This window comes from Rutidosis leptorrhynchoides, chromosome 10 (assembly GCF_046630445.1).
Source record: "Rutidosis leptorrhynchoides isolate AG116_Rl617_1_P2 chromosome 10, CSIRO_AGI_Rlap_v1, whole genome shotgun sequence".
Classification (NCBI taxonomy): Eukaryota; Viridiplantae; Streptophyta; class Magnoliopsida; order Asterales; family Asteraceae; genus Rutidosis; species Rutidosis leptorrhynchoides.
The window spans coordinates 22716799-22725221 of NC_092342.1; positions in this window are offsets into that span (position 1 = coordinate 22716799).

Sequence of the window (8423 nt, forward strand, 5' to 3'; positions counted from 1 at the left end):
TTCGTTTGGTCTCAATATAATTGAGGACTGTTTGGCTCCAATAACCCGGTCCACGTACAAATCCAACTATTACTACGAACCAGAAAATTTTGATGTCTATCAATTTAACCACTTAAAATAAATTTTCGTAATTTTAAGAAATTTAGATAAGAAGTAGAAAAAATTCTAAGTCCTAAAAACTAGAATGGCGAGAAATAAGAAAGAAATAGATTGCGCGTCGAAAAATGTCGAAAAATAAAAGGTCGAAAAATAGGCGTCGAAAAATAAAAATAAGAAAGTAGCGCGAAAAACGGCGTCTCAAAATTCTAAAGCACCTAAAACTTAGTCTAAGGAATAAGCACTTAAGGGATTTTACGGCAAAGCCTATAAATTCTAGAAGTAAAAATAACTATGGCAAAACTAAACTTAATACTAAAAGTTGCGACTATAGTCTAAAAATCTAAAGGTAATAAAATTAAAAAAAAAACATTTTTTTTTTATAGACAAAATCTTAAAAAATATATATATTTTTTTTTTAATAATTTTTTTTTTTTTTTTTACGTAGGGAGATTGCTAGTCCAAATGTATACCCTTGTCCTTGTCCACGCCGGAGCCTAAAAAGGTAAACAACGAGAGGGTAAGCAAAATGCTTAGTGAATGCAATAATTATACACATACATATATAACCTACTTACTTGCTGTGATGATCCTTCCAAATCCCTTTGGACGAATACATCATTCATCGATTTCACAGTGAGGTACTGACCTCTACATGATATGTTTTGTAAACATTGTATTCTTTTGAAAAGGCACACCATAATTGAATATCAAATTCTAAGGTTTTTGACGTTGGATGATTTCTACATATAGACCATCACCGAAATTAATAATTTACAATACTACATCCGTTGATAATGCAGTCAAAATAAGATACATGGTGATGATTTTGTGAATGCAACGTTTTCTCGAATAAAGCATGTATGACTCCATGCACATAGCTTGTATCACATATAAGCAAACAATGGAAGACTTCTAGGAACCTAAGAATAAACATGCTTTCAAGTGTCAACGAAAAGGTTGGTGAGTTCATAGTTTTAATGTTGCACATAATCTGCATATAAAGGTGGATCACAAGATTTCAGTTGTTTCATCCGAAACGTTTATCAAAAGATTCTACGTAATAGAGCACCCTGGTAACTAAACTTTAACGTTATAATAAGTACCCCTATTTTAACATACATGCAACCGACATGTACAATACACGCAATCCAACGTGTACTAACATCAAATAGCATACGTCTGTTTTATAGTTCAGGCTAGGGTTTCTATACCTAGAACAGACGGGGATGTCAAGCCCTATGGATCCATATATAACTACTCGCGTCCACCAGTTCTTATAACCGGCAGTTACTAGTTACCAAAGCTAAGGGATTTTCGGTTCAAACTCGGTGTAGAATTTAGTATGTACTTGTATCCATTGCGTTTAAAATAAAGTGCATGTATTCTCAGCCCAAAAATATAGATTGTAAAAGCAATTAAAAAGGGAGCAAATGAAACTCACCTTAGCAGCACATAAGGTCATTCACCGAAATGTGACCGAAACTCAGAATGCAAAATAACCGTAGATCTCAACCTAGAGAACATATGTTGGTCAATACATGTCTAACAAGCTAGGTCGGGTCATAGTGTATCACAATCCTAATGCTCGAGACCGACATGCAAAGGTTAACAAAAGTCATCTCAAAAGTTAACCTGATCCAATATGATCTTTAAATCTATACATGTTTATTAACATAGTATAAGTCTTGATAATTGAACGAATTTATAGTTTATCAAACTCAAAATATTATTTATTTCAGGAGCTATATTATACTTGAATTATTATGGCAATCGAACATGATTTTCATATAGTTTTCCAATACTTGAAAATCAGATTATAGTGTTTATAAAGCTTTAAAACATGATAAGACAGTCAACTTTGACAATTGTTCAATAAGACGAGACGTGCCTTATATAGAAATTCATTTACTCGATTAGTAATATTTGAAATTCCAATTTATCAATCTTATAAACAAGTTGTTTAAATATCAATTGCAGATTCAAAACCAATTACAATTAATGTTAATCATAATTCAGTTGACCATAACTTTTAATCCGTTCCTCGAAAACACACGATTTCTAAATGAAAAGTTATTAATTTTTCGACAGCTTTCCAACGACATACATATCATATACCTTTTTATCAATAACATATGTATCAAATTCGTGATTCATCATAAATTATCTAACGACAAAATTAAAGAATACAAGCATACATAAACGTATATACTCGAGCACTAGATATGGATACACTATTAATATATAAAATATAAGATATAAATGCTTATGTATCAATAGTGTGATTCAATATTGTAGGAAAGTATGTAGACACAACGGAGATGACAAATGAAAGGTTAGCCTTAGATTCATGATCAAAACCCTCGAGTAATACCCATAACCTCCATATCAATAACCCATAACTTCCTTAGCTTTGACTCACTCGAAAACCATTTTTGGAATCGTTTGGACATAACCTTGTCGTAGTATTTTTATGTATAATACTAATAATAATACAAATACTACTAATAATAAGATTAATAATAATATTAATCTTAATAATAATAATAATAATAATAATAATAATAATAATAATAATAATAATAATAATAATAATAATAATAATAAATAATAATATTACAGAGGGGTATATGTGTGTGTAACGAGCAGAAATGATCGAGCTTTTATAGTGTGGTCTGTCCATGGTGGCCATGCGATCGCATGGCTTTCCAGGCCATTTCCCATGTGATCGCATGGGGTGCTCTGCCAGATCACACATGTTTTGTTATTTTCCTCGTCGACATAGTATTATATAATATATATAACATATTTAATTTATATTAATTAATTATATATTATATTATATTCACGTGCATAGGTGACTTGTAATTTTTGTTCTGATAACTTGTACGTTGAAGCTCAACTTATGTCCCGGTTCCAGTTTTTCGAACGTCATTTCATACACTTAGAAAACCTGTACTTTACGTTTCGCGACGTGTACATTTATCACTAATTAGACTTAATCAATGATAAACTATATTACCCGAAGTATAACTTAATCATTTAAGTGTTTTGGTCATTTGCTTCCTTAAATCAACATCTCGTTATCAATTAAAATATAAATAATAATAATATCAAAACGTTTTATATCTAAATTACTATTATATATTATCACATCGTAAAATATATATTATTTTGAAATATTTATTTAATTATGAAACAATAAACGAGTGCTATAAATCTTTTTTTTAAATTAAATTATATATTTCGAACCCATATATATATATATATATATATATATATATATATATATATATATATATATATATATATATATATATATATATATATATATATATATATATAAACACGTGCAAGTTATTTTATATATCTAATTCCAAATATAATCAAAAGGGAAAGATTTTCTAAATCGAAGTGGACCTCACAACAGAGACCCGTAACAATCGTAATAGCTATGTGATTGTTAGATGCTATCAAAATATCTTCTACTTCAATCGTTTGATAATATCCTTTAATTCCGTCGATAAACATACAAAACATATATTGAGACAAATATGTTTAATGTAAAGTATTATACACTTAATACTTTGTTAACGTTTTCAAGTTATAATATATACATATATATACATATCTTATGTTTACAATCGTTCGTGACTCGTTGAAATTTGGTCGATGTTAAATGAATACATGAACACAGTTCAAAATGTTTGAGATTTAACTTATCAGACTTTGCTTATCGTATCAGAAACATTAAATCATTTAAGGATTAAGTTTAAATTTGGTCAAAAATTTCCGGGTCATCACACTTGCACTCACATACACAATTACCTCATACACACTAGCAATTTATATAGCATACCATCGCAAAGTATAACGCAAAATCCTCAAGACCACAAGCTAGCACAAACAATAGCATATATAACTCGAACAATATAATATGCTACACTACAACGCCTAACCATGGTTAACTAATAATACAAAGGAATGGTACTCGAATTTCCCATCGGTGTTCATAACAACCATTAGAGTACTTAACACGTCGTACCCTAATCCCACGGGTGGCATTTAATACGTCGATGCTTCACCCCGGGTGACATCTTGACACGTCAACACTTCACCCGTGATAGTTCTTGGAGTGGCATCTTAAAACGTCGATACTTTAATCCGAGTGGTGTCTTAACACGTCGACACTTCACTCTTCATATTACTTGGGGTGACATCTTAACATGTTGATACTTCACCCCGAGTGGTGTCTTAACACGTCGACACTTCACTTATCACGTGAAACGTGGTGTCTTAGCACGTCGACACTTCACGTCTCACGCTACAACAAATAAATACATTATATACCTACGCATATAATTATTCCACTCACCTTAAAGTCTTTTGTGAAAGATAATCGAACTTGCAACCTTCAATGTAACGTACTTATTACATTATACATAAAATCAATCACACAATCAAGTTGGTCAACCAACTCACTCACCATCCTAGTGTCATTTTGACACATAGTGCAATTTCGACCCATTTGCACTCTTAACCCCAATATTAGGTCAACTTCGCCAAAACCCTAGCACTAGTCAAATATGGTCTTAATATACTTATTAACGCAAGGTTAGTGTGTTTTCATACTTATTTAACAACTTAGGTTATCAAAGACTCATTTGACCCATTTCAAGGTTAACACACCCATTTGGGTCATCAACATACCCAAATAACACCCACTTACTAAATATCAAAGTGTGTTAGTGATTAACTAACCGTTTAAGACTCATAAACACCAATTATCACTCTGAAACCCTAGGTTAGTCATTCTTAAGTCCTCATGACTCAATCTTACCCAAAAACCCCCAAAATCACCAACAATGGGTTTTATGTTCATCACTAACCCAAAACCCTAACCCTTAAACAAATTAAAATAAGGAAATCAAGGTTAAGGCTTACCACCACAATCAAAATGTAGCTAGAGACTAGATGAACAACTTTAATACTCGCGTTTTGACCCGAATCAAGCTTCTTCCTCCTTGATTTGAGCTTTCTCTCTCTTAAATGGGTTCTCTCTCTAAAATTGAAGTGGAAGAGATAAGGTTGGTGTGAGAGGAGTAAATGACACTCCAAAAACTGATATAGAGGCCTTAAAGTCGTTCAACAAGTGAAAGTACCAAAATACCCTTCTTCAATTTAAATAAGATAAAAGAATCAGCATCTGCACTGGTCGCGCCGCGGCCCCCTGCTGTAACTGATGCTGGCAGCTTCTATTTTATTCACAATTATGTACCATTCGAACTTGGGTCTTACAACTCTCCCCCACTTGAATCGGAGCGCGTCCTCGCGATCCAAGCATCATGACAAGCGGGAAGATACACTAACACAAATTCTTCGGGTTCCCACGTAAACTCGGAACCTTTACTACGACGCCATTGAACTTTAAAAGTTCTCACTTCTTTATTTCTTAACATTTTCACCTTTTCATCAAGTATAGCTATCGGCTCTTCAACATACTCTAACTTGTTGTTTAGCTCAATCTCTTCTAACGACACCCATGATGAATCATCCGCAAGGCACTTACGGAGATGGAAAACATGAAATGTATTATGGATCCCCACAAGCTCTTCGGGTAATTTCAAACTATACTTGACTTCACCAACACGAGCTAAAATTTTAAATGGCCAAATAAACCGAGGAGCTAACTTTCCCCATCTTCGAAAACGAATAATACCCTTCCATGGCGAAACCTTAAGCATCACCATGTTACCTTCTTGGAACTCAATCGGTCACCTACGTTTATCGGCATAAGATTTTTTTCTATCTTGCTCCGCCTTTAATCGAGCCCGGATCATTTCGATCTTACTATTCGTCTCTAAAACCAAATCGGTACTCCCAATTTCCCTTTGTCCCACTTCACCCCAACAAATCGGAGTTCGACACCTTCGCCCATAAAGCATCTCATAAGGTGGCATCCCGATACTAGTATGATAACTATTATTGTACGAGATTCCACCAAAGGTAAGTGCTCATCCCAACTACCACCGAAATCGATAATACACGCCCGTAACATATCCTCCAATGTTTAATTCGTACGTTCGGTTTGACCGTCCGTTTGAGGATGGTACGCCGTGCTCATTCTCAATTGTGTACCCATATCTTCATGAAACTTATTCCAAAACCGAGAGGTGAAATGAGTATCCCGATCCGAAACAATAGATATAGGAACCCCGTGTCGTGATATTACCTCCTTGATAAACAACTAAAACAAAGTCTCCGACGATATCGTTTCCCGAATTAGAAGAAACAAAGCACTCTTCATCAATCGATCAACTATCACCAAATCGTATCAAATTGGGTTCTCATCATCTTTGGTAACTTTGTAATGAAATCCATGGTAATGTGCTCCCATTTCCATTTTGGAATTTCTAACGGTTGAAACATACCGTACGGATTTTGATGTTCGGCCTTAACTTGCAAGCATGTGACGCATTGCTCAACATACTTAATGACATCACGTTTCATGCCCGGCCACCAATACACTTTCTTCAAATCAAAATAAATTTTTGTCGCGCCCGGATGAATGAAATACTTTAACTTATGCGCTTCATCAAATAGCACTTGTCGGTAATCTCCCATTCTAGGCACCCACACTCTTCCTTGAAAGGACAACAAACCATGCGAGCCTAAGGTAATGGACTCCGTTGCCCCACAATTCGTTCTTCATGCTTGTTATTAACAAATGCTTCAATTTGAATTTCACCAAGCTTTACAAGAAAATCGTTAGTAATAATCATGCGTAACGATCCTACTCGTATCGCCGGATGTTGACTCTTTCTACTTAACACATCAGCGACCACATTCGCCTTACCCGGAAGATAAAGTATCTCACAATCATAGTCCTTTACCACATCCATCCATCTACGTTGACGATAATTCAAATCTCGTTGGTCGAAGAGATGTTTTAAACTTTTATGATCCGAATAAATCGTACACTTGACACCATACAAGTAGTGGCACTAAATTTTCAATGCATGCACCACCGCCGCTAATTCAAGATCATGATTCGGATATCTCTTTTCGTGTTCCTTTAATTGTCTAGAGGCGTAAGCGATGACTTTACCCCTTTGCATTAGAACACACCCGAGCCCATTTAAGGAAGCATCACAATAAACCGTCATGTCTTCTACACCTTTTGGCAATACTAACACCGGAGCTTGACACAACGTTTCTTTTAACAATTGGAAAGAAATCTCTTGCTCATTTTCTCAATTAAATCTCGCGTTCTTCCTCGTCAACTTTGTCAATGGAGAAGCGATCTTAGAAAAGTCTTGGATAAACCGACGATAATAACCGGCCAATCCGAGAACACTTCGGATTTCCGTAGGTGTAGTCGGTTGTCCCCAACTCTTTACCGTCTCTATCTTCCCCGGATGTACTTGAATACCATCTTTGTTCACAATATGGCCAAGGAATTGAACTTCCCTTAGCCAAAATTCACATTTGGAGAATTTAGCATACAACTTCTCCTTCCGCAACGTCTTCAACACCCCACACAAATGATGTTCATGTTCCTTCATACTCTTCGAATAGACAAGTATGTCGTCAATGAACAATATCACCGACTTGTCCAACATAGGTTGGCACACTCGGTTCATAATATCCATGAATGCCGCCGGTGCATTCGTAAGACCAAATGGCATAACTACAAACTCAAAATGCCCGTAACGCGTTCGAAAAGCCGTTTTCTCAATATCTTCCTCACGGAACCGTATTTGGTGATAGCCGGATCGTAAGTCAATTTTAGAAAAATACATCACACCTTGGAGTTGGTCAAAAAAATCGTCAACCTGATGCAATGGAAAACGATTCTTGATCGTCACTTTGTTCAACTTCCGATAATCGATGCACATCCGCATACTACCATCTTTCTTCTTCACGAATAAAACCGGAGCACCCCATGGCAAAGCACTCGGTCGGATAAAACCCTTCTCAAGCAACTCTTGGGTTTGATTTAACAATTCTTGCATTTCCATTGGTGCTAAACGATAAGGAGTTTTAGCAATGGGAGTAGCACCCGGAACCAACTCAATGCGAAATTCAACTTGTCTTTCCACCGGAACACCAGGTAATTCATCCGAAAAAATGTCTTCAAATTCATTAACCACCGGAATTTCACGAATGGATGGTGGCTCTTCACGAGTATCAACTACATGAGCAAGAAAAGCCATGCCACCACTACTAAGAAAATGACGTGCCCGTGCATAAGTGCATAATGGCACAAGTCTCCTTCGTTTCTCGCCATAAATAATTAACTCTCCCCCACTTGGGGTCTTCACACG